This window comes from Chamaea fasciata, unplaced genomic scaffold (genome assembly GCF_029207755.1).
Source record: "Chamaea fasciata isolate MVZ Bird 193981 ecotype frontalis unplaced genomic scaffold, bChaFas1.0.hap1 SCAF_4, whole genome shotgun sequence".
Taxonomy (NCBI): domain Eukaryota; kingdom Metazoa; phylum Chordata; class Aves; order Passeriformes; family Sylviidae; genus Chamaea; species Chamaea fasciata.
The window spans coordinates 10,425,909-10,453,558 of NW_027094089.1; the positions used below are offsets into that span (position 1 = coordinate 10,425,909).

At 35.4% G+C, this 27,650-nt stretch overlaps 1 long non-coding RNA gene across 2 annotated transcripts in view; it reads left to right on the forward strand.

The window, feature by feature from the left end:
* The window catches only part of LOC136288777 (uncharacterized), a 598,691-nt gene that overhangs the window by 412,521 nt on the left and 158,520 nt on the right, over positions 1–27,650 (forward strand). The window lies entirely within an intron of this gene.

Here is a 27,650-nt window from a genome sequence, read left to right on the forward strand (position 1 = left end):
CAATCTCCTCTCATACAGAGAGATTTTGAAGTTAACAATTTGCATTTCAGAAGAGACTTTGTGACTGTTTGATTCCTTGCACTATATTAAAGTCAACATCCACATTAGTCATCTCATCTCTTTTATTTTATTGGCTAGGTGACTACACCTTTCGGCTGTAGTAGATGTTACGCTGGGAGAATGTCAGTTTGTAAAGGAACTAATGTTTCGGTACTTCTGAACCATGATAAGTAAATTAATTGAAAGTTACTTGCTTACATTTTCAGTAAAATTAATGGAATACATGTGACTCACTGAGTTCTGAGGCACTGAATAATTGTAATTTTCATTCATTTAATAACAGTGATGTCTATGGGTGACAGGAAAAAAAATCTCAATGTGCCATTTACAGCAGTGAAGAGACAGTTTAAAAGGGAGAGGGATAAACTGGATTTTCGAATCAAAGCACTGTCTTGAAACACAGATCATGGCCTGTCATGGTTTAGGAATGCTATTCTCCAATTTAGTAGGCCCACCAAGAAAACCACACTCATATTTGCTCCACCTCCACCTCCAACAATCGGAGTTAATATAAGAACAATATTCCGGAAACAGCGAAATAAGAAAAGGAACAGTAGCAACAACAGTATTAACAGCAAAAGGTATACAAGAGAGTGTGATCCATATGCAAAAATGCCCACTATGGATCTTACAACAGTAAACAATTCTGGATGGCTTTCCCCATCATGTTTTCCGGACCAGGAGGAACCCCTTCTTCCCAGAAGAGTCCTTTTCCCCCAAACTCTGTGTAGTCTTAGTGACCCCAATATAAGATATTAAGCTATTAGGGAGCACCCAAAGTGGCAAAGGGACTTGAGGGAAAGATTTATGAGGAGCAGCTGAAGTCACTTGTTCTGTTCAGCTGGAGGAGACTGAGGGGAGACCTCACGGCAGTTATGACTTCCTCATGAGGGGAAGAGCATGGGCAGGCACTGATCTCTTCCCTCTGGTGACAGTGACAGGACCAGAGGAGATGGCCTGAAACTGTGTCGGGGGGATTTAGGCTGGATATCAAGAAAAGGTTTTTCACCCAGAGAGTAGTTGGGCACTGGAATGGGTTCCCCAGGGCAGTGGTCACAGCACCAAGCCTGGCAGAGTTTGAGAAGCATTGGCTCTCAGGCACATGGTGTCACTCTTGGGAATGCTGCTGTGCAGGGCCACGAGTTGGACTTAATAATACTTGTGGGTCTCTTCCAGCTCAGCATATTCTCTAATTCTGTGAACTCACATGCATAAAATCTCTATTAAAATAAACTTTCAGTAATAATTATTTTCCAAGTGCTGTATGTTTACATATTACATAGGTTCTCCCTGGTTCCCAAGCAACTGGATGCAGGAGGAAGAATGAAAATTTATTTCTTTTTATAAGGTCCTGCTTGGAAATTTCCAAGAGTAGTAGTATTTGATGAAATTATGAAAATAACTTGACTTATTGTAACAAAAAGAGCCTATATTTCTGACTAGCTGTATACAAGAACTCTTAGAAAAAGACCAGAAAAAATTCAGAAAGCCTAATTTATCAATTAAGTGTAATTTAAAACCAGTTCTACCAGTAATAAACATGTAAATAATTGTATTAATTAGTATACTGAGGAAAGAAATTTTAATTTTTTTTTCTTATTTTTAAATCAGCTTATGTCATGAGCTGCAAGACACGCAGCTCATTCTTTTTTAATAGGAGATTCTGTTTTACCAATAACTTTTCATGAGTAATCCAGTTACAAGGTTCTGCCTTACAAATACATTTTTGTGTTTTACTGTTTAGTTGTCTCCTCAGTAAAATAAATTGCCTAAACTGGCTAAAGTGTTTGGTGATGTGCTTTACTGAGCTGAACTGGCAGAGATTATAGTTTAGATGCATGTTACAGACATTTTTGTTTGAAAAAATATAAAATGCATTCCTCTTCAACATGTAATTTTCTCTTGAAATGTACATTGAAACCCATAGGAGTTCATTGCAGTATGTTGTATGTATAACTCCTTCGTTGTTCAGACCTAGCACACTTCGACTGATATATGACAAATACCACAAAGGAAAGTCCACTCTGATTTTTTCTTATTAATTCTGCAAATATGCGTTGAATTCCAGCTTAGTGCAAATGGTATCAGGACTAATTGACAACCATTTTGTGATAGGTGTCCAGTGATGAAGAATGAAACATGAGATTATAACTTTGCATAAACCTTAGGTTTGAATGAAATCAGGACCAAAACAAAAATACATACCAGATTTTGTAGTACAGACATAAGTGAGTAAATATCCGTAGAAATTTGAAATGTTAAGCTTGGGTTCATTTAGTCAGACATTTCTTCTGGGTAACAGGGTTCACTCTGTTCTATACTCCTGTGAAATAAAAATTCCCTTTGTGCCAGAGGGTAGGCAATTGTCTGGTAGAGGTGGCAGGAGATGTTAACAGAAAAGACAGAAATAAATTCAAGGAGGTAGTGAAAGGAGTACAGTTCTCACTGTGAGCTGTTGCCATGAGTAAGACACCCTGACTGTTCATGCTGGCCAGTTTTCTATTTTAAATAAGACACAGAGAGAAGAAGAAGAAAAAAGAGTCTCAGAAATTGGTAAGATATACTTGTCTTGTTTGTTTAGATTAATTCAGGTGCAAAATTTATTTTTTTGATCCATTCCCTTATTTTGCTGTAACATATTAAGTATTTACCAACACAGACCGACACATACTATCAAATACGCCCTCTATTCCAGAAGCTGGCGAATAGGAAGACACTACTAGCTATATCTAATTATAACTGAGAAAAATACACAATAAAAAAAAAATGTTACTGCCTTCAAAATTTACATTTTGAAGAAAAGATTACTATAATTGTACACGAAAACATAATTCTAAATAATAATTCTGGAAATAGTTTTCATCCTTAGAAGTAGCAACTTCAAGCCTAATAATATTGAGAAATACTCCAAGCCTATTATTGGGAAATTGGAAAGGTAGTCTGTAAAAAGATTTTCTTCTGTCAACATATCCACTCACAAAGATGGAAAATATTAAAATCAAAATATGAATTGTTTATGAATTAATAATTAACAATGATAATTCGGGACATCAATCTCTCTTAATTTGTATGATAACCCTTACACAGTCTATTCTATTATTTTTCTTAAAACACTTGACCAACATGATGATGCAGATTACAACGTAATTTTAAAGAAGTAGTTGTTGCCATTCAAGCCCTTTTGTCTATGAATTGAGTAGAATGCTAACAGTATTCTGCAAGAGATGTAAAGCAACTCTTTTCCCATTTCTTTTTCACTTCTGTATGTTGTTGGCATTATTATTATAAAAGCTCTGATCACTATGATCACTGATCCTCTGAAAAAGCACATCCTTCTCTATATCTTTAATAAGGAATACTTCAGAGAGGCTGTTGATGGCTCACTAGATTTAAATTCTTCCAGAGCTAAAAAAGACTTTTTTTTAACCTTTCATATTTTTTAAGGTTATAAACACTGAAAGAAAGTTAAAATAAACTATTTAACAACATTCGAGATCAAGAATATTTTGCAAATTTGTGAAATATCATTCAGACAGCACTTTTGAGCTATATGAGTTCTGGTCAGAAGAGGGAGTTAAAGACTTTTGTCCATTTGGTCCTTTGGCTCTACTGAAGGTAGTTGTTGAACTTCATTGCAAAATGATGAATCCAAGATAAGATAACCTGTGACTACTATACCTCTTTGAAAATATTTTTATTATAGGAAGACAACTGAATCACTAATACTGAAAAACCATCAATATACAAAATAAATACTGAATAAGACAAAAAAAAAATTTAACTTCACTGCATCAAATTTCTGTCTTAAAGTAATGAGACATCTATTAGGAGAAAGAGTAACGTCTAGACTTGTGTTTCTGTTAAGTTACTATTTTCAAAAATATCACTTGATGGACAGAAGAAGGTTTTTATACTAGAATAGCCATTATATTTTCCCATGAAATTATAACTCTTTGAGAAAATGGTAGATCTGGTGGTTGATTACATCTGGATTAAAAGCTAACTATGGAATGAAAGGCAAGGGCAATATATTTTCTATACCCTGTTAATCTCTTTCTGAAATTCATGTTACACGTTACACAAAAGAATGGGTATTTAAGGGAAAATTTTATTTTGCTTTTTATATTAAACTTGCATGTATTTTTAAATTATTCTGGCTTTTTAAAATATTTATTGAAACATTTTAAATGTAGTGTGGCACTAGAAAACTCTTAGTATTTGGCTTTGAAGTCTATAAGACTGTGGTAATTTCAGGCATAATTCTGTATTTAGAGCATAGTGCTAACAACATCTATGTGGAGCACCATGTTGTATTACATACACAGTTCTTCATAAGCTTCTGCACTGCAGAAATTTGTAAAGAAAAAATATGGTCTAACTTGCCCTGCTTTGAGAAAAGATAAAATAGAGGAGTTTAAATTCTTTAAAATAGACCACCTTTACAGTAAAGAAATACTTCAAAATCTTATTTTTAAAATATAGAATTGGAAAGCAGGGTAGAAAAGCATAATAATTTCATGAGAAATGAGTTTTTTACATCTGGCTGTAAATGGGGGCATCATCAAGGATGAGTCAAAACAAAGCAGAATCTCAGTAGAGCAAGACAGCCAGTGGAAATATGACATCCTCAGAGTGAATTTTACAGCGGCTGTTGTAGCAAGTAGTTTCCCTTTGAAGAAAGCGTGAACTCAAGAAAGAATCTGGTGAAAAATATCGTATTCTAGGATCTGTCAAAAAAATTCCATATCTGCAACCCACACACTACATAAAATTTGGTTTATGTTTCACTACATCTAATGGCCGATTCTTCTATTGTTATGTGTTTAAAGATATATACATGCATTAGACTAAATTAACCTCTTAATTTCAAATTCTACAAGTGAGCATTTTCACAAGTTACACAAGCGATTTTGCTCATTGTGAAAATTGCACCTTTAAATTATAATCCATTGGCATTTAAAGAAGAAAATATATTTTGTGTATTTTCTTTCTTGCATGTTAAGTTATGCCGGTATATAGGGGGGCACGTTCATTTAATCAAAAAACTCTGAACAAAACATCCTAAGCATAGTAAAGTGGAATACTTATTTCCATAAAGAAAGAGAAAATTATTTCAATGGAACATATAAGTTTCATATTACTTGCTCAAAATCAGGAATTGAAAAAAAAAATACCAAGAAAAGGCTTGGAATTCAATTTTCAACAATAAAAATTGTATTTTCATTGTAAAAATGTAATAGCACAAAGTTAAATTCATGGTATAAAAGTATATTTAGCCTTAAAACCCCTAAGATATTACATCTCTGATCCTGGGGTATTTCAATAAGACACTTCTTAGTAGGGAGAAAAAAATATATGTGAGTGGGCAAATATTAGAAAAGTGTATTAAAGTTTTAGCTGAATAAATATTATCAGGTAATAAGTGACTATTTTTTTAAAAAAAATAATTATTTACATATTTCTCAAAATCCCACAGAAGTTCCTGATAAAACCAGAGAACTGCATCAAAACACTTAAGAAGCCTCGTTCCTACAAAAAAAAAGAGAGAACTATAGGGGAAAATTCTCATATTCTATGACATTTAAAAACCAAAAACCGGCTTATTTTAGATGGCATAAAAATAAACTAATTCAGTTTAACTACATTTACTGTCCCTTCACATCATTAAATATTTTTTTGAAATCAGTGCAGGGTTCCATCATGCTCCTTGTATATAAGTGAGTGACACTTAACTCTGCTAATTTTCTATGTTTTCATGTTATTGCTCAGTGAATGCTACCAAATATTTATTAATCGTTATAAAACAAGAACTGTCTCAAAATGCCATGATAGTAGGACCTTTGCAAGTACTGAATCAGAAGGTGGAAAGTACATTTTAGAGCACTTGCCATTACAAAAAAGGCCAACATATGGATAAAAATATGCTGGAAAACTCAGGGAAGCAACAAGTCAATAGTGGTCACCAAGACAGATGGTAGTGCAGACCTTCAAGAGCATGAACATTTTTAAGAGTAGTTTTAGCCTACTTCTCTAATTTTTGGTTAGAAAAGTAGAGTTCTAGTGATGAATTTAAAAGCAGACAAAGGAGTAGGTTTGAAGATATTTACAATGAAATCCCCCAGGTGAATGACTACACATTGATGTTTATTTGAAAATTTAATAATGTGATGAAGAAAAACTAATATTAGGAGCTACTGAGAAGCAGAAAAAAATTCCTCTTGATACTACACAGAGATAATCAAAAGTTAGGAATTTTGAAAATGAAGGCAAGTGGTTGATTTTTGCTATGATAAAAACAAGGATGAGACTTTGGAAGCGTTGAAGATAATGGGTAATACAGAACATAAGATTATGAGAATCTGGATCAAAGCACTTGTGTATAAATGGAAAGGAGAACTTATAGGTTAAAACTCATACAGGATTTGAGTATGTAAAGCAAGGAAGCATCAACAGGCTTTATACTGGTATTCACACTGCCTGAGAAAATGAGGCAACTGTTGGGCTCAATTACAGCAAGAAGTCAAGATGTGTCTGTTAACCATAATTTAGATGGTTGAACGTTATATCCTGTTAATATGATAAGACAATTATTTTCTATGGGCTAGAAGATTTCATTTGGGCCTGTTTAGAGACCTCTGAAATATAGAAGTAAAGTTATGTTTTATGAATAGTTGGATTTTAGATAATGAATTTTAGGTAAGATTATCTAGATTAAAATTCAGTTGGGGAAGAAACTTAACCAGGCTTGGAAAGCATTTTGGAACTGCTGTGAATAGAAGGACTGACAAAAATTCTCAGAGGAAAAAAAAAAAATAAAAAAAAAAAAATCTTTGTGAAAACAGTCACAGAAAAAAAATGAAAAAAGGATTTGTGCGACTATTCTGATGGTATTAGACAGAAAAGACAAGTGTCATCCTGTGTCTCAGATTTGGATACAGAACTGTTTAAAGAGACTATGAGAGATCCTTTGAGGGGTTCACATGTTGTCAGAGACTAGAGGGAAAACGGATACAAAAGAGGTGGTAGGTGGAAAATTAAATGGAGTTTAAGGAAAGACATTCTTTAGTCTGAAAATACTAGCTATGTCTACTAGCTATGAAACAGCAAAAAATAAATGGCGAAAATACTGAAGGAGAAGGAGAAGGAGAAGGAGAAGGAGAAGGAGAAGGAGAAGGAGAAGGAGAAGGAGAAGGAGAAGGAGAAGAAGAAGGAGAAGGAGAAGGAGAAGGAGAAGGAGAAGGAGAAGGAGAAGGAGAAGGAGAAGGAGAAGGAGAAGGAGAAGGAGAAAAGGAGAGATTTATGGGAAAATAAATCACACTGAGGAAAGGACAATACAGTTCCATTTTTTTTCATTTGTTTTCTTGAAAGAAGTTAAGCAGACATTTTGTGAAGAAAAAATGGAGGGAAAAAAAAAGGAGAAAGAACAGAAGATGGAAAAGGCATGGCTGGGATTGATTTAGTAAACTGGAGTTGTTTAGCTAGAAATATGACCAAGTTGAAAACAGGAAAAAAAACCCCAAATGTCCTCTTCTACTTGACCGGTTTGTAATATCTGAAAGGAGGGAGAGAATGGAACAGTTCAGCCTTTTGGGCTGAAGACAAAAAGAACCTTGATTGTAAGAAAGTTTAACAAGAGGAAATAAAGAATAATTCATAAAAAAAAGAACCCGAACAACAGAAAAAGAAAAAACAAAATTTAAAGTGTAGAAGGGTTTAAAAGAAAGGACAAGAACAGAGTATTTAATACTTCTGATTTTGAAACCACAGAACAGTCAAACAACTGCGTTCTTGTTTGTACTGACTGTGAAAGGAAGATTACCCCAAGTTTTTTATCAGCAAAAATGCATGCAGAATTATATTTATTGTGTTTTGGTTCTTGTGGAAGGAAGTGTATGTACCATATTACTAGGGCATCTGGAAGAATTTAAGAGAAAATTATCAGCAGATCTTGTGTGGTAATCCCTTGTGTAACACAGGAGATTTTTGGGAAAGCTGAAAAATGTATAATCCAAGGAAAAATATAGACTTAAAACTCATTCAGCTAGGATTGGAGTATTTGAAAATATTTGAGCCATTTTCCAAAATAATGTTTTGTTTTCTGAAGAATTGCATTTTCCTTAATCAAGACTTCATAAAATAAATGGTTTGTGCTTCTCTTTTTCCATTTACAAAATTTACAGCGTTAGCTACAGTGCAATAAGGAAATGTCGTGGCACACACTCTGATGTATGCTTTAGCGAGGGGTGACATTCCCCCAGGGCCCTGGAATCCCCAGACAGTTACCACAGATCAATGTAGATGACAGACAAGATGGGCCTTGCTTAGAAATCTGAGGATTTACTAACTCAAATGCTGACCAGAGGAAAAGACCCAGAACACAGGCCAGGTAGTGGGTTTTAAGGGTAGAATAAGGGTGGAGTTTAGGGTCGGGGGACCAATCACAAGAGAACTGGGGAGGAACACAGGCTGGGGTTTACAATTCACGGACCAGTGAGGAAAACAAGGGGAGGAGAAAAGGTCACATGGACCAGTGGGGCATCCAGGGTTATGGGATTTCCAAAGGGGATTCCCAGGCAGGGAGTTGAGGCAGGAGAGGATTGATGAGGACCCTTTGGGAGCAAGGGACAGGATCAGGGTGAGACTGACAACTTAGTGAGAGGATACAATCCTGGGATGGACCGTCAACACGGGAGGGGGGACAGGAAGGAATAAACCATTGGGGACAAAAAAACCAAAAGCAGACACTACAACAAGAAAAACTACAGTAAACATAGATAGCATCTTTTGTGTGGGTGCTTAAGGTTATCATCCCAATGACTGAACCATTACTACTCTCTAATTGTATGTTTTTATTCTTCATAAATTTAGCAGCAGCATAGCATCTAGATGTAGATATCAATCCTTTCAGATACAAAACAGTTTCAAATATAATTTTTATCATAACCCATTTATCCTTCTGTAATTTTACATGGGAGTAAATGAATAACTATTAGCAATAAGCATCCTACTTCACTCTAAGCTTGGAAATGCATAAGTATTCTATGGCAATATGAAATCTCAACTGTGATTATAAAATGTAACAAAGACAGATGTGCAGGATTAGTTCCTCATAAAATTTAATTGATTGTAGTTGAGATAGTAATTCAGTAAGTGTTCTGATTTTATGATTTCCTTTTGCATGAAGAAAATAAAGACACCATTTGCTATATATATACTTTGCTAAAGTAAGTAGTTTTCAAATCTGGTCTCAATATTGATACTCTAAGACTAAGTATAATGACACAATTATGTTTAGGTTTTGACAGTGTTGTTACATGAATTATGAGGAAATACAGAATTATTCTGCTGAAAACAAAAAACTTACTTTTTTAGCACCAAGGGACATATATAGGAACAAATAACCTATATTGTTAGTTCCAGTCTTCAGAAACCTTCCCAAACCCAGAATTTAAATGTGAGTTACCAAACTTTCCTTCCTGTATGAATTATGAGGAAAAGACATATCTCACACAAATAGTTGCCACTGAATATGTTATCAGGATGATAGCAATTTTCACTAGTTTAATCACAAGATTTCTAGAGCAGGAAAAAAAAATTACAGGCGTCAGTCCTGTAATACTAAAGTAAATTCTAAATAGACCCATTCAGATACTGAATTCCATGTTATAGGAAGATTATTTTGTCCAGATATTTACTGTACCTTTCAGTAGTTAGGTAATCTTCCCAAACAGCTTCTGATCTTTATGTTACCTGACCAGCCATGTGCCTAATCGGCCTATGACCATACATGTACTTATTCCTTTGTACACCAAAAGAGAGCTTTATGTTTTAAGTTAATCAAACCTTTCTTGTTGCATAAAAACAGTGTTTAAGGTTCCCAAACCTAACACCAAGGTTTGAAATGAAAACAGAAAGTTTTATTTTAAAACATTACCTTTCTGTAGCAAGAGTCCTGCAGTTTGTTTTGTCATCTCATATTCCTCAATCCACCCAGAGAATAGCTCACACTACCACACCAGGAAGGCATAAATCTACAGAAATCTACAAGGCTGCTGCCTTGATCTTTCAAAAGTCATTACTATCCATATCTCTCTAGATCTAGCTTAGAGTTTTGCTTGAATCATAATTTAATTATAATATGGAATAGATTTGAATTCATTTGCTCAATGATAAATATTTAGTGCAACTTTGGACATCTTGGGATATCTTCTTGGGACATCCAAGATACCTTCATGGACCTGGAAGATGTGACATAAGATAAAAAGTGACATGTAGATATGAGTTAGCTGGTCCGTGTTTAGAAATATGAAGAGGACACTGAAAGGCAAATTGAAGACATATGTCTTGAATTTCTTGTCTAAATCCTGCTTATTCAAACACAGCATGGTCCTCTAAACACCATTGGAAGAAATAAGGAAGTTGGAACAAACATCTGTATCATGAATTTCTTTATTCTCTTCAGTAATATGTGTAAGGGAAATAATCCAATGCACACTTGTTGTGGTTGCTTTGCCTACCCTGTGTCTGCCCAGAACACTTGATGATTCAGATATTACCCAATTATATGAGAAATCCAATTATAGGAGGATAAGACTTTTACTTTGGCTTTGGTTCAAGGACAGGAGAAAAATTACTCACCATTAGAATAATATTAACATTAACAACAATAACAACAATAACAATAAAATAATAATAAGGATTTGTCAAAAAAATTACGTGTTGGGATTTTTATTCACCTGTAAGGGATTTTCCACCCTTTTATTTTAGGAGGTACTGGTCCTTGGACAATGAAAAAGGGTTTTCAGAAAGATTGTTGAGACTTTTTTTTTGCAGACATAAAAATCAAAATTTTGTGGACACAGCTATGGGCAACCCTATGTAGCTGGTTCTGCTTCACCATGACTGAAGCTAGGCAACCTCCAAACATGACTGCCAACCTCACCTATAGATGTTTCTATTATAGAAAATGTTTCATTCAATTTTTATTTTCAGGTAGAATCTGTCAAAATTACTTTGATATTACATTTTATAAATTTTTTTAAACTTTTTTTTTCTTTTTTTTTTTTTTTTGTTTTTGTGAAGCCAATATGAAAATAACCTAACACAGATTGCTCATAAGAGATTTATGGTTAGGAATCAGAGATCAAGGCAGCAAAGGGAACTTTGTGGCTGGTGTTTAGTGCAGGTCACCTGGTCAAGGGTAGCGTATTGACAAAGCCTTCCTGCTACAGCTACAGGAGGCATCACTCTCTCAGGCTCTTGTCCTGCTGGAGGACTTCAACCACCCCAACACCTGCTGGAAAAGTACCACAGAGTGCTGCAGGTGGTCCCGGAAACTCCTGGAGTGCACAGAGTAAAACATCTTGAGTCAACTTATAGACAGCCCTACCACAGAGAATAAATAACCTGCAGTCCTATGGGAAATGGGCCAGGCAAGAAGTAAAGAGAAGGCAGTGGATGTTAGGAAAGCAAACTCCGAGCTGCTCAAAGAGTTAGTCCAGACAACCCTCTTGGAAACCCTCCTCGGGAGCAAGGAAGCAAGAACAGAGCTGGCAGGTCTTTACAACGTTTTCCACAGAGCTCAAAAACTCTCAATCTGTATGTGTAAGAAATTGGGAAAGGAATGAGAGAGAATGGCATAGCTGAGTTGAGACCTGCTAATCAAACTAACAGGAAAGAAGGAAATGCAAAGGCTAGAAAGTGGAAGGAGGGACAAGTATCCTGGGGAGAGCATAGGGACATTACCCAGTTATGTAGGGATACGGTCAGAAAGGCCAAGGCATATCTGCAGCTGAACTTGGCAAGGGATGTAAGGAATAACAAGAAGCACTTCTACTTGGATAGTATATCAGCTTGGATGTCAAACAAGAAGGCTGAGTTAATCAACAACCTTTTTGCCTTAGTCTTCACTGCCAATTTTCTTTTTGAATCTCTTGTATTGATTAACCTCAAGGCAGGAACTGGTGGAAGATCAAGTTCATGACAATCTGAGGAGCTTGAATGTATGTGAATCTATGGGACCTGAAAAGTACATTGCATGGCCATAGAATCATAGAATGGTTTGAGTTCATTCACTAGACCGGGTTGCTCAAAGCACCATGCAGCCTGGCTTTGTCTGCTTGTCTTGGTTTAGGCTTAGATTTTTTTTTTGTTTGTAAATGGGCACAGGCAGTGTTCACGTGAGCTCTTGGCACTGTCTTTGCAAAGTTTGTCTTTGCAAACCCCCATCTCTTATCACACATCTCCTGGTATGTAGTCCTGAGGGAAATGACTGAAGTCATTGCCAAACCACTTTCCATGACATTTGAAAATTCCTGGCAGTCATGTGAAATGCACAGTGAGTGGAAAAAGGAAAATATAGTGTCTGTTTTTAAAATGTGAAGAAAGGAGGGAACTGCTTACTTGTCAGCCCCACCTCTCTGTCTATGAATGTCATGGAACAGATCCTCCAAGAAGCCATGCTAAGGTACACGAAAGAAAGTGTGTTGATTTGAGACAGCCAAAACAGCTACACCAAGGCCGAGTCCTGTTTAATCAGTCTAATGGCCTTCTATGGGTGAATGACTGCATCAGGGACAAAGCATGAGCTAGCTAGTTTCATATTGTAGTACATAGTCATTTAAGTTAGCCTGACAATTCAGCTGAATCTGAAATAACTGGACAGTGGCAGCTGTAGCTGTAACTCTTATGTCAACACAAGATTAGTATACTATACAATGGGGTTTGGGAGGTTTTTGTGGAGAAAACTTGATGAAAGACAAATATCAGACTTGCAAAAATAAAATAAAGTATTTGTCTCCAAATATTTATTTACATTCATAGATTTATTTTCAGTTCATTTCTGAAGAATTTCTTCTAATATCTTAACTTGTTTTGAAAGAGGCCATTGGGAGATTCCCAAATGAGGTAAACAGGGTTTTAATTTTTTTTAAATGGTACAAGGAAGTGTTGTTACAATATTTGCTCACCCTTTCAGTTCAGCCTCCTGTTTTCTTATTCTCAATGTTACCTTTGTCTACTACGGGTCAGCAGACCACTTTTTCTTAAGTAATAGTGTAATGCACAAATAGCGTGAAACACCTGCAATTGCACTTCATATGCAAAGTACTAGCAACTGATTGAGACAAGATTTTTCTTGAACAGATTTCAGAAAAGCAATTTGTATCTTCCCAGCTAGTACAAAACTAGGTATATTAATTCCCTTTGTCTATAGAATTTTCTGAAATGCAGTATATGGTACATTTTTCAAGAGAATTTTAGCTGATGCCAATGCTATGTTTTATGCAATTTAAGGGTCTGGATTTTTGAACAGTGGAGAGGAATATCCCTATAGTTTTGTCACATAGGATATGTGAATACCAGATTCTGAAATTCTTATACATAGGACTAACTTTCCTCTATCTATTGGAAATTGAGGGTCACATACAGCCTTTATATTTAAATCACAAAGTAGTCATCTGAGAATATCTTCTTTTTTTATCAAAAACTTTTAACATAAAAATTGCCTAGTCTTCTTTAAAACATCTAATTTTTTATCACTTTTATGTTTTCAGGAATGAGTATTGAAATGGAATATTTAAGAGAAATTTAAACTTAATCCTTTCTCATATACCATCATAAAACAATGAAACAATTGGCAAGTAACTAGTAAGGTGAAAGGTTTCAAAATATTACAGTAAATCTTCCCCAAGAGAGATAACTAAGGTGTAATTATCCTTACTGATATTCAATAACCAAAACCAGCAGTTTAACATAAATATTTAAAACTGAGTCTATATTATCAAAAGAGAAAAAAAAATATTAAAGGAAGGCTTTTAAAATAATTTCTCCATGACATACAAATGTATCTGTTAATGGCTTTTGACACAGCCTTCTAGAGGTTAACCTTTCTAGCAGCATATACAAGATAACTTAGCTTTTGAATATGGAAGCATATGATAATTAGATATAACTTGCTTATTAAAAAGTAAAGGAAAATGTATTAGCTTAAAGTATTTATTTATAAAAATAGTAATATTAGGAATTATTATTCCTTAACTTTTAATCTGATTAGGAGATAATAGAAAATATAGAAATTTGATGTCATGTCCATATGTGAAATAGGAAATTATGAAATAAATGAAAATGGTTTGCTTAGACTTTTGAGCTATTAATTGTTGAAAAGAGGCTTTGTTTCCAAAGCTGTTCTTTCAATGAGTACCTGCCAAAACTATTGAGACTGATACTGATTTTTTGATTGTACAAAAAGAGAGGGCCAGAGGAAAAAGCTACATTCAGAATTTAGCATAACTTGGAAATTGCACACTTTATTTGTTTCTAAGGAAAATATTTTTTGTTTTGGTATGGGTTTTTTTAATCTCTGCTATAACCTGTAATATGAAGTGAAAATTATCTCAGAGGCATTTGGTACTGAGTGGAAAGTGTGAACAGAGCAATAAAGCTACTAGCCAAATTCTAATTAAGAAATTAAAATTCTAACTTTGATTTAAAATTGTAGTAAACTAAGATTAAGAAAATGTTCTACTTAAACATTTTTCTACAGCTTTAAAATGCATAGCTTTTTATGTTAAGCATAAAATACAATAAATACAATAAATTGTTTCCCTTTCCTCAAGTTTTTTAGTTGTATGCAGAGGTTCATTTGCATTCAACTGTTAATACCCTACACATATTGATGTGCCTTCATACTACCTGCTGCAAAGCCCATCCTTTTGTGCATGTGTTTAATAACCACTGACATAGACTTCTTGAATTTTCAAAGATGATTTCTCAGGAAGTCTTCTAAATGGGCTGCAGCAACAAAAAATTTCGCACAGATCTTGCTTGTTTTGCTAGAATTTCAGCCATGGTTCTGTCATCCATTTTGCTCTTCAGTTCTTCCTGAAAGCCGTCTGAAAAGTGGCGCTATGGACTTACACAGAATGAGGAGGTGGAAGTTCTTATGCATGTCTGTCTTGATTTAGATAGACAGGTATCTGCCAGGGAGGATTGGAATCTCCCTTGAAATGTAAGCCCCTCCCCCCTCCTCCAAATTATTATAAATCTGCAATTAAAAGGCTGTCAGGCAAAGATTTTGGGAATAGGTATAGCAGTTCTTTACTAGGGATATTAAAAATACAGATGTTGTAGTACAGAAGAATAAGCAAGCAAACAAACAAACAAGAAATCCTAGAAAACCCTGACACAGTCAGAAACACAACCTGTCACCCTGTTGGTCAGGGTGTTGGAAGCAGTCCAAAGTAAGCCCTCCTGCAGTGGCAGATGTGGTTCTGTTGGAGTAGAGATGGTCCCATTGAAGAAAAAGGGTCCAGTAATGGTGAGATGGGTCCAGTCTTCCTCTAGGGATCCAGTGGAAAACTGGATACCTGGTGGCACTGTGGCTCCTTTTTATCTAGGTTAAGATGGTTTGGCTCCTCCTCCCTGTGTGGAGCATCTCAAAATAGGATTATGTAACGTGTCATTGGTGAGCTTTAATGGTCCATTAGCAGAAGACATCCCATGGGGGTAGTGGGAGGCGGTGTGCACTGTCTGTTAAGGATCACTGCACCATCTGATAAGCGACACTGACCCATTTGGGCAAAGATAAGCAAAACTGCTCCATTCGGTTTCAACAGATAGAATAGAATAACATGTTTTTTCAGGTACAAAACCCAAGACAATGTTCCACTCAGATTACTAATTCTTTAACAAAATTGAGAACTCTATAATACAGATTAAATCCTTTTTTTTTTCTTTTCGAGACACACTCAAATGTGCCTTGACTGAATCCTATACTTAAATTTAGAGGGCATAAAAATGACTGACGCTATCATGACCACTACAAAAATTTATTTCTAAATGAATCAGTGGTATTTATTTGCTCCTTAAATAAATAAATAAAAAATACCCCTCTTCAATATCTTCAGCATGGACCGTATTTCTGAACACATACATATGGTAGTCAAGACTAATCAGTCTTGACCACTCCTAAGTATTAGAGATCAATTTCCAAACACCTCCTCCTTGCTGCTTTCTGAAAATGTACTCACATACTCCTTTTTTTGTGTTGCTTTTCTGAATTCAAATTAATGTTTGTCACAACATTATTTAAATATTTTGGTAAGCAAGGGTTAATTCACTGTGTCTTCACAGGGCTTTTCTAGAGATACTGTGAGGTAAAGTCCCTCCTTTACTTTAGACACTTCAGGATTAAAAAACCTTCAGTCTTTCACTGTCACTCATGTAGTCTAAAGAAAGATTTCTGTGAGCTAAATGGTCATTTTACAAAACCGTTGGAAAGATTCAAGCCCATCCTATCACTTAGGCAACTAATTACACCATTATATACTGCAACTACAATTAAAGATTTTCTGATGTTGAAAAGTGTATTCGCTGCATCCTTGTTACCTCATATTTCCTTGCCAACACTCCAGAGTGTCATGATTTTTATAAAACAAAAACAACTCAAGAAGCTGTGTTTTTTTCAGTGACAGCAACAGCTTAGAGATGACACTGCAGCTCCTTTTCCCCTTTATATATTAACCACGTTATCTGAAAGAGAAGCATCCATCCTTTTTTGCTGAAGGTACTGTGTTTAAATTTGTCTTTGCAAAAATGTTTTGTCAGGCATTAAAAATAACACTACATTTATTGTTCAGGTCAGCAACTTTTAGTACTCAAATTAGGCTGCTTTCTTGGATTTAAACAAATTGGCTTCTATCAAATTAAATCATAGTACAAATAAATTTTCAATATCCTCCCTGTGTTGAAAGCTACATCATGCAAAAAATAGGCCAGTGATTTCATATGTTAAAAAATACAATTATTTTCTATAATGATAAAGGGAAAAATAATCAATTCCAGTTTAGCAGGCAGGAGCGAATATTAAATTCCTCTCGTGTGTATCAATCAATTTGATAAGTACTGTGGACAAATATTTGAAGTCCTAGAAAAAGTTAAATTACAACAGTCAAAATAAAGAAATAACTGTTTTCCACCATTAGAAGTTGGTCCTGTTTCTCTATCAATATTTAGTGAGTTGTGCATTTGCGAAAAGTTCTGTGTAAGTAATATACTATTTTTCCACGCATTTTAAAAAAGCCTGATTTTCCTTTATTATTCATAAAATTGCACAGAAGAAAGAAACTGTTACGTTGTAGGATGTGACATTGTTAGTTATAAAATTAGAAATAGTTTCAGAAGAGAGAAACTGTAAACTTGGATGCCTGATACTTAACTTTATTATTGTTAGAAAAGGAATTCATCCTGAAGAGACATTAATCTAATTCCTCTAATATACCAGCCGATAACTTCTTCAGATAAAAAATATGTATGTGCAAGAGGCTTTTCTCCGACACTATCATTCTTGAGTTCTGGTATCACAATGGTTTCCATAGCAACAGTGAGATGTTTTTATAAACACTTCATCATTGCTTCTGCTATAAGTAGAAGCAGCATAGATGTGAATTCATACCTGTTTTTACAAGAAAAATAGCATAAAGAGAAAGATGATATAAACCCTCAATATTCAGATTGAGTTTTTCTATCTGTCTTGCTATTGTTCTGATGTCAAAAATTTTTAAATTGATAATTAAAAGATAATAGCCCAGTTGAGGAAATGTTTTGTTGAGCTAATAGCAGGAGAAATAGCTCTCCTGTATGTCATTTGAATATGGATATAAGATCTAGCTTCAGATGTTAAAAAATATGTAAAACTGCAGTGTCATATATATCACTAAGTAACACATTGTCACTCAAGAGGGTGAAAATGCAGAAATACAAATGAAGAGAAATTTCCATTAATTATTATTTTTTAATTTAACAAGGACTACTTACTTTAGTAGGAGACCATAATTGTTTGCAGACGTTCATTTGCATTCAAATGTTAATACCCTACACAGATTGATTTGCACCCAACACATATTGATTGATATATGCTTTGTCTTTGGTTATGTCTGAACATCTCTGACATGGGCTAATTTTTTGATTAGCTTTAGTTCCAGTCAGACTGGTGGGAGAGTTGTGCCACCTCTTCACTACCCCTGAGCTATGTGTTATAAGTAGACTGTTGTGTGTTAACAACTTTACAGTTCTAAATTGCCGCACTGGGAACACGTTTACTAGAAGATAAAGAACTTTGTACAGTGCACACTCTGATAGTAGTCATAAAGCAATATCTTGAAAATTTGAGTCCTTTGACCTTAGGTTTATTTCAAATTTAGCAACCCATGATTAATTTATTTCTTCAGTTAGGACTGCCTTATATGCAAACTAATGAATGTGTGTGCTGCCAAGTCTTACTAAGGTTAAAACTTAGTCCATATTCTGTAGGATAAGGTTTCCAATATATTTTGTAGTCCAAGTTTTACAATTTGGTGAGCATAGACAATTGTGAAATTTTATTACTTAGCAAGAAGACGTCACTTACAATGCATGACAATAGAATGACAAGTCATCAAGTGCAAATATACTAATAATACTAATAATATTAATAATAGTATTAATAACAATAATAAATTTTATATTCTTTCAGTAGAGACTATTTACTGTCACTTTAAGTAACAGCTCCATTATTAGATCATTTGCCTGTGAAATAAGACCTTTTTTTTAAAAATGTTCTTAAAAGAGAATCCTCAGGTTCCGTATAAAGCTGTAATGTCAAGTGGAAACATTCTTTTGTGGAAACAATGCTTCTGCACAAAAAAACTCCCAAGCAAACAAATACATCAACTAATTCAAAACTCCTGGGGTTTAGAATAAAATAAAAAGAGAGCCATCATGCCGCATCATCTTAAGTCAGGGATTCAGTTTCTCCTCTAAGTATCTTTCATAGATCTCGTCACTTGCTATAAAGATGGAAGGAGTCCTTGAACTCACATTTTGTCCTCAAAGGTTTTAATTATTGCAATACGATGTAGTGTGACCCATGTTTATTTCCCAAGCAAAATTTTTTACTTCTTCATCCCTATTCATTGATCAGCAAGATGTGTTGGAGATGTATGCTCATAGGAGAAACTACCAGACAAGCGATTTCCTCTGAAACTACAAATATTGCACTAAATGAAAATGACACTTTTGCTACCTAAGTTTTTATGATTTCCTTATGTCTGTAGTGACTCATGCAACTTGATTCTCGGCATATTTTTAGTTCCGTATGTTGCTTCTTTGCATTTGTTCTTCTCTTTGAGACAGGATCAGGTCACAAGGAAGACAGATAAAGAGGCCGCTTGTATTTGGAAAGCAGGAATACTCTTAGATGTCTGGCATAAGAAAGGAGGGAGAAAATTATTTGGAAACAGATCAGACATTAAATGATTATCCAGAATTTTATGGGAATTACGAGGGAAAAATAAGGCTGGGGAAAGGAAAAATCATGCAGATCGCATTTAGATTCCTACTTTTGTTATGTTAAATTTGTCATTCTCTGCAAGACTGTGATTTCTTCAGTATTACTAAATGACCTGTGCAGTCCCAAACATGATATGAAACAAATGGCAGAACCACATTTTAATGGAATCAGTTGATAAGAATGTTCAGAACAAAGAATGTAAAGTTTACACTATCTGCAGAACATGATACTCTACACAAAGTTAGTGTAACATTTGAGTGTAAGTGTCACTTTCAGTTCTTTTCATAGAAAATCTGACCTGCCAGAGGAAATTTTCACTAAAACTGCCAGTGGCCCAGATGGCAATTTTGCACTTCTTCTAGAGACCTAAAATCAGAAAGGCTATTGCTGAACTAATTCCTTAATACAAATGCCGAAAAGAAAGAATTTTCTACAAGTAGTATTGAGTCCATTTATTTCCTGAAGTGCTAATATTAATGATAGTATCTGCATTCAGGAATCACAAACAAAATAATTTTTTATGCCAGATACACAATGTGGCACTCCAAAGAGCAGCAAGACATTCATAAAGCCAAGAATTTGTTGGGTTTATTTTCAGAAGTAGACAGCTCCAGTTTGATTGAAATCTTTTGGGGTACTCCCATTCTTACAGTATGGGATGAATACAGCTACCCACAGAAGTTAAGTGTATTAAAGTACTTAAGGTGCTGCACACTGCAAAATTAGCCAGAGTCTGCCAATTTCTGTTAAGTGCATCTGCAGCACATGTTGTTCTTGAAATTAGCAACAGCTAAACTGACTCAAGTTTATGTTCAGGGTGTGGCAGAGAGTGTCACACTTCATTTAGTCTGAGCAGAAAGGTCCAGAAAAACAACATATTTTTTATGTGTAAGATAATTGTTCTATGAAAGGAAATAAAATTACATGCCACTTAGCTAGGTAAGAAGACAAAATAAGTTGTTGCAGTGATTTCGTAGTATGAAAGAAATTTTAAGCATGACTGCTATTAAATAAAGTGCATGCATGAGTAGCTTATGTAGAAAATATTTTTCAGCTGTTCCTGCAGAATTTTTGAATTGTATTGTAAAGGGTACCCTTGCATGTGGAATTTGCTGTAATACTGTCATGGTTTAGGAATGGTATTATCCAACTTAGAAGTTCCACTAAAACCACATTGCCACTTTTGCCCTCCTCGGGCTCCATCTAGAATGACAAAAGGCAAAGATCACAGGTTGAGATAAGAACAATTAAGTGAGAACAGCAATTAGGTAAGAGAACAAATGATACAGCAACAACATTAATAACCAAAGGGATAAGACAAAGAAACAGTTGACAAGAAAGGCCATAATTATAAACAAATGCTGATTTGTCTCTCCTCCACCACATTTTTTCAACCCAAAAGAACCCCTTCTCCTCAGAGAAGACAGAGCCCCTTTTCACCACTCCTTTCAGTGAGGTGAGGTCATATTAAATTGTATTCGATCAGGTTCCTTGCCACAGCCCCTGCCTGGGCTACTGGAAAAAATTAACTCTGTACTGGCCAGAACGAGGACATTATTCATCCCTTATTCTAAACCATTTATCTTATGCCTAGACCCTACAACTTCCAAATGTATACATATATATAGATAGACGTAGATACAGATATACATATAGATATAGATAGACTAGATATAGATGATATAGATGACATAGATGATAATAGATATAGACAGATGGATATAGACTAGATATAGATCGATATAGATAGTATAGATATAGATAGATACAGACAAGCATGGGTATCTTTTCCATAGTTAGTGGCCACTCCTTCAAGTGGTCTCTTGAATTCATTAAATCCTTGACTGTGGGTTCTATCCACCCTAGATATCTTCCAGGGCAGGAGGGCTGATTTGCTGTTGGGTGGTTGAGAGCTGCATCAGGCAGCTGTCCTACCAGTTGTACCTGGAGCACTGTATCCTCATTGTCCATGGTAGTTATGGCATGCAGTGGCAGAGTCATTCAGTAACAAATAACATACAATTCAACATTGCAGACTGTTCTCACACAAAAATTAAAACCCCTTGAGGTAGGTGCTTTGTTTCCCCATTCCTCTGCATTGCCCACAAAGTACGACCAGGTCCTTGAGCAAAGAGTATCCCACAGATAAGTGTGCTTAAGGCAGGACTAATCCAATTGTCTTCCTTAAAACATTACTCATGTGTACTAAAGGGACTTTATCCCCTTCTACAGTATATGGAGGTTTTGATTGGGGACCAGCTTGACAGGTAGAGCCTATAGTGTTAACCAACCAAGTGGCCTTAGCTAAATTAAATCCAGTATTTGAAGGTCCCGCTGCCCATTTCTTTCAATGTGGTTGAACCATCTACTCATACTGAAAGAGAATAATTTTGCATTTTCTGTCAGTTGATTAAATGGTGAGCTTTCCTCAGTATGTGCCTTCAACTTTCTCCCTCTCCTCCTTGAAGATAGTCTGAAATTTTCACCTTTGGGACAGTTCATTATGAATTCCAAGATCTTGGGTGTTTGGGGTTTCCTATTCAAGCTTGCTATATAATTATCATGATCCATTTGCTCCACATAGTGGTGTGATGTGTGCAAGACTCTTTCCTTTTGAACATCCAGCCCAGTACCAGCAGTCAGGGTGCCAGAGGAAGCTGTGCTTCGGTGCAAATCACTTCTGAAGCAGCTCAAATTCCTTCATAAGGTGACAACGTCTTTTTTTTCAGTTAGGGTGTAGCAGGCCAGAGATCCTTTGTAGTCCCCACTCCAGACCCCCAGGGGTCATTCTCACGTCTTCCCAGGTACTTTTTCCTTAGAAACTGCTGACACTCCCGGAAACACCCAAGACTCCCCCTGGCTGCAGTGTAGAGTGCATTTTTCATATCTAGTCCTCTCTTGGCTGGCCCACAGGTTACTGCATGGACAATCTCCTATTTATTTTGTTCAAAATCTTGTTGTTGATTAGGAGTCCACATGAAACCACACTTCTTCTGTGTCACATGATAGAGTGGGCTCACAGTCTGACTGTAATCTGGAACATGAACCCTCCAAAATCCCGTAGCACCTAGGGAAGCCTGAGTTTCTTCTTGATGTCTGGGAGAGACATAGTTGCTGTTTTGTTGAACACATCCTTTGGTGTCTGACAATATCCATCCTGCCATTTTACTCTTATAACCTGAGTTTCCTGGCAGGTCCCTTAAGCTTACTTTCTTTTATGGCAAAAGTGGCCTTCAGGAGGACTTGGGTTATCTTCTCCCCTTTCTTACAACCTTCCTCTGTCACGTTCCCCCATACAATGATGTCATCAATGTATTGTGAGTGTGTTCTGTAGTCTCACCCTTCTTCAGTGCAGTCTGGATCAGTCATTGCAAAGAGTGGGGTTGTATTTCCATTGTATGGGTTTTCAGTATAATTTTAATATGACAAAATCAAGCTACTGGGTTGTCATTACTTATATCAAGGGATGCTGTCTGAGTTAATTAAGTTTAAGAATATTAATATGAATAGCTGAAGTGAGATAGTCTTCTAGAAGTGAAACCTGTTTAATGACACACTAATGAAAGAGAAATACTGACACAAATGCTGGGAGACAAATCCAGAGCTTTAATTCTTGTATAGTCATAGTGCCACATGTTCCATCTCTCTATTTTTGTTGTTTGATGAGTGCGTGGGGCAGGCCTATGGGGAGAGAATAATAATAATAAGAGACTATGAGACTGTTGTTGTTTATGAGTTGTGAACGATATAAAGCTGTTACCAAACATTTTGCCAGGAAAGAGTCCTCAAAGGATAAGAAAAGTGAATAAATTTTGAAATCCATTTAAGCAGATCTGTGTTGCCATAAATGCAGAATTTCTCCAAGAGTAAAAAGTCAGTCTGAAGTCTGACCCCTTGCACTCCTCTGTAATAAAATCACTACTGTCCCTCCTGAAAATGCTCTTTTTCGTGCCTGCTTCAGCACCTCCTTTCTTCTTTTCAGCCTCTTACATTTCTTACACTGAATACTGTCCTAGTATTACATCATAGCTTAAGCAAAAAGGAATAAAAGTTCAACTTATTACCCTAGTTTAGTAAAGTTCAAAGTCTAATAAAATTCAAAGAAAATGTTGTTTCAAATTTTGTTTCAAAACTGGAACTCTTGTGTAGATCTGTGGCATTTTGAATTCATGAGCATCAGAATGGTGAAATTTGTGGGGAAATCTCTCAAATTAAGTCTTGGCTTCTCAAAGTCACCACAGGCTGAGTTTGAGTGGTGGATATTGCCTCTCTCATATTTTTCCACCACTCTTTCTATTTGCCTTTGCTGTGACATTAGTCCTGAGTTTGCTTGGAGAGAAAAGGAAGAGTAAATAGGATAGCTAAGAAAGGCACACCGCAGAGGAATGTGGAAAGCAAAGGCCTTAGGAGACCTGAGCACAGCCAGAGGCTGTAGATAGGTGAATGGAATTGTGTGTGTGTGTGTGTCTGTCTGTCTCTAATGGGTGTCTGCCACCCGTAATGTTCAGTAGCTGTGTAGAACCAAGGAGATGGCTGGTCTCCTGAAAAAAATGTATGGCATAAATATAAAAAAAATTGTTAATTATTTCTGAAGGACATGTAAGCAGAAGATGTTTGGGAAAGTGTAAATGAGGATAGTATTGAAGTAAAATATTACTTTATCATCAAGTTTTGCGGGTTTTTTAATCATTTGTAGATATAGCATGGAATATTGAGCTCACTGAAACAAACCTCCAACCACTATGGCTGAATTAAAATTGCATGACTGTATCTTACAGACTGAATCCAATGCATTGACAAGTCTGCTTGTGGATTTTAGTATGTAATTCAAATATAGGCTTAAACCCCAGCTGCTTTCATCCTGTCCTTGCACTGAAAGCCACATAATTTACTAACATATAAAATACAACAGTGAGTACAAACATTTATGATTTGTTTGGTTCTATTTGGTTTTGTTTGTTTCTTTGTTTGGGTTGATTGGTTGGCCGGTTTGAGGGTTTTTTTGCTAATGGGGAAAGTAAATTATCGTAAAAGTTTATTAAATTAGTGAAATATTTAATTCAGAAACTAAGTCCACTGAAGTTTTTCAGTAGAATTTTCATCATAATGCTTGACATCTCCTTTATCAGCTTTCAGAAAAAAAGAAATTCCATGTATATAGGAACCCTCTGACTCCTTGGGACATTCTGGTTGATTAAACAATCCTCTTTGGTGCTGGACTTAAATCAACTAAAATGCATACCTTTCTCCCCTTAGCTCTCTGCCCTTTCCCAAGCCATCTGCGCTTAAACCTGAACAAAATAAATGTGGCTGTTGAGATCTCAATCTACAATTTGCACCCTGAGACAGAACCACCAAAGTTACTAATAATGAACAAAAAGAAAGAAGCCAAACATCTCTGCTTTAAGGCACTGTCTGAAAAACAGAAAAGGGAGATAGAATATCCAAGAAAAGAGCAATGTTACATATGAGTAAAAAAAATTAGTTTAGAATAGAAAAGAAAAAAGTTGTATCTGGAATAAGTAAAGCATTTTTTTGTGTGTCAAAAATGAAAGCAAACCTTTTGACTTTAAGTATTTAAATTTAAAATATCTTAATACTATTTAATTGCCAAATATAAGCTTGATGGGTTTCTTTAATCATTTGCCCTGACTCTTCATATTTTTCAGTTGATAAAGGGATCCAGTACCTGTCCACCTGGAAAAAGTTCTGTATCTACACCACCAAAATTGAACCCTCACTCAATCTAAAATAGAGTAAGATTCAGAACTATGTGGCCCAAGTGGGTTTGTTTGGACCAGAAGCAAACAAGTCTTTTAGCTTTGTGGCAGGTATAGTAACATATTAAAGCACTTAGCTTCAAGAATGTTATTTTGTTGACAGCTAACTTGGTAGTTACTTTTCCTGAAGCTCTTGAGCATCTCAAGGTAAATCAAGTGTTTTATTATAGTAATTTTCTTCAAGAGTTACCACCTCTTACAGAGTGTGAACATTCAGGACTTCTCAAAGTGTTCTTCAGAAAACACAATCAGTTTTGCACAGATATTTTGCAGGGTAACCTGTGGTATGTCTTCAGTTCATCACCACAGAAAACCATGAATTTCAGAAAAAAAAAAAAAAAGGGAGATTTAAAAACATTTTTTGACGAAGTCATACACAAAAGGCCTGTGAGGGGCTATTGGAAACAGAAATGTACATGTTTTACTAATTTTCTATAAATTTCCTCTAGCCTAAATTCTTGGTTTTTTCATCACATTTTCTCTTTTGTGGGTTACAGTAAATATAAAAGTGAATAAGACAGTGTACCTGTCCTTACACTGGCAATGTGTCAATACTTTTCTACAGGACCATAGGGTGGTTGAGGTTGAAAGGGACTTTGAAAGGTCATCTTGTACAATCACCCTGCTCAGGCAGGCTCAGCCAGGGCAGATGACTTTTGAGTATGTCCAAGGATGGAGATTGTGAGGAATATGCCATTTTTAGGAGAAACAGAGACCATACCATAAAAAAGTAGAGTTTAATTTGTTCTACCTCAAACTCTTCAAAACCTAAAAAGCAGTTCTATTAACACTCCTAATATTCTGTCTACTAAAATAAATGTTTGTACATCATAATGATCAAAGTCAGACAAAATGACAATATTTCATCTGATCGTATATTATAATTGCACTTGTGATGATTGAAACAGAGAGAACTGCTTTTTGAATCTCTTTTACATCATATAGTAAGTAGTGTATACAAAGAGAGAATAAATACCTAATCTTCAGTTTTCTTTCAAAGATCCATCTGACAGCACACCATGATCATGCTGTGCTCTTTAGAGGTATTTCATTAATGCTATTCTATTCCCAGCAAAACACGTGCAAACAAAAAAAATTAAAACTTTGAAAATTTTTATATTTTTAACTTGATTCTAACATAAATTATTTCCTCCTGCTGAAACTAAGTTTCAGCAGTAAAAGAAAACAATGGTGTGGGTAAGACCTTTATACTTCTGTAGTCTTTTTTAAAACTGATCCAGATGAGGTTTGTAGTGATAAATGCAGATTGCAATATTTTATCTACACAGAGACATGTTTTAAAATTATTATTTCATTTTGTGGTATATGTTTCTTCTTGTGACAAAATATAAAGAGCAGAAAAAGAACATATTTATCTTGTCAGAGAGTAGCTCTGAATGATGGATTTAATGAGAACTAAACAGGTGAAATTAAACTTGATACAGCAGACCTAACAGTAATAATTCAAAGATTTCAAGATCTGTCCCAGCACCCACTGTCTCTTCCTCCTACAGAGTCATAGAGAATTTTGCTTATAGCATTGCTTCATGCAAGTAAAATCGTGAGTTTGAGAAATTCATCTAAAAGGCTTTTGAAACCTCATTTTAACGATGCCCTCAAGAGAAACATAGTGTTTTTTAAAACCATTACTATCTAGAAAACTTTGGGCTATACACACAACATTTCCATCATGTCATGACAGGCTACCCTGAGCTGTCAATAGTGTCTGGAATATAAAAAATTACATCACTTCTAAGACACACTTCACTTTACACTTAAATTCTATTAGAAGTATAGTGTATCATGCACTTTACTCTGCCAGTTTCTTATAAATTTCTTCCTACAGAATTCTGTATGTTTCACACTTCTAGTGACTTCAATATTAATCCAAAGGATTTTTTAAGCATAGGCCAGAAAACAAAATTCTTGTTTGGACAATATAAGCATATTTTTCTGCTGGGATATCCATTTCTCTATTAATCCAGCTGTTCAACAAGTGAAAGCAAGTGAAAACCTTACTCATCCCCTAAACTTTTTTTTTTCTGTCTTGGGGATTATGCAAGAATATAGAATTCCACAGTTTTATAAAACCACAGCATTGTATATTTCCAAGTGAAAAAAATATTTATACTATTATTGAAGGTACTTAAGAGTATTTGTGCTCTTGTCACCAAAAACAGGAAATAAACTCCCCAACCAACTTACTAGGTTGGAGTGCTGACATTACTTTTTTAGCAGCACTGGATGCATGGTGATTTCTCCTCAAATCATGAGTGTCCAGTAAATCTTTTCTTCCTGAGACTATATGAAACATTGCAATTTACTTCTTTTACTTTTCTCTGCTGTGACACACAATCCTGTTTTCAAAACCAAGATATCTACTAACAGATATTTTTAACTGATATTAATAAACAAGGAAAAATTAGCTGGCACCAGGCTTATTAGTCACAGATCCCTAGATCTGTGACTACATTATTCTCCAG